The following is a 761-nucleotide window of genomic DNA, read 5'->3' on the forward strand; positions in this document are numbered from 1 at the left end:
TCCTTTATCGTTATACATGAATATCACCTTTGCAGCAGGTGCTTTTTTTTCACTAGTTTCATGGCTGGTTCATTCATTCATTCATACTTTCTTGACATACAGTAACCGTATATAAGAATCGATTATCCAGCCTCAGTTCCTGACTGTAACCCAGGAACATTTGGGCGACTTGGCCCAAAATGACTGATAATCTATCAAGATGTTACCACGCCCCCTACATTGGAATAATGCAAAAAATGCACTAGACAAAAAATGAATGCACTAAAGGTCAGAACAATTACAGCATATGGTATGAAACATTTATTAAAATACCACAAAGTATCACAGCATCTCTCATTTGTACACCCCCCCCCCCCCCCCATCTTGATATTTTTGGAACAAAACAAGTAGTACATGGTGACATGTTGGGTCACTCATCCCCCACAAGGAAATATACATATGTACGAATATTCATATGAAAATCCAAAATAGCATACAAATGCATCACAATAAAATATTCTGTTGGCTGTGCAGAAAGAGAGAAAAAAGAAAAACATTTGCATATATGCATTGCATTTAAATGGATTTTAGGCAGGGTGGCAAGATGACTGGCCATACAGGTGGCACACATATTTGCTCAGTGTGTTGAAAGTTGACTGGTCAAGGTTAAAACTGCTGCCAAGATTTGTGAACCCAGTCAGGTATTCTTCTTTCTGGCAAGCAAGAGAAAAGGCCTACAGTACGTGTGTAGGCCTACAGTATGTGTAGGCCTACAGTATGTG

The sequence above is a fragment of the Electrona antarctica genome, assembly GCF_951216825.1.
Source record: "Electrona antarctica genome assembly, chromosome: 2".
In the NCBI taxonomy this organism is placed as follows: Eukaryota; Metazoa; Chordata; class Actinopteri; order Myctophiformes; family Myctophidae; genus Electrona; species Electrona antarctica.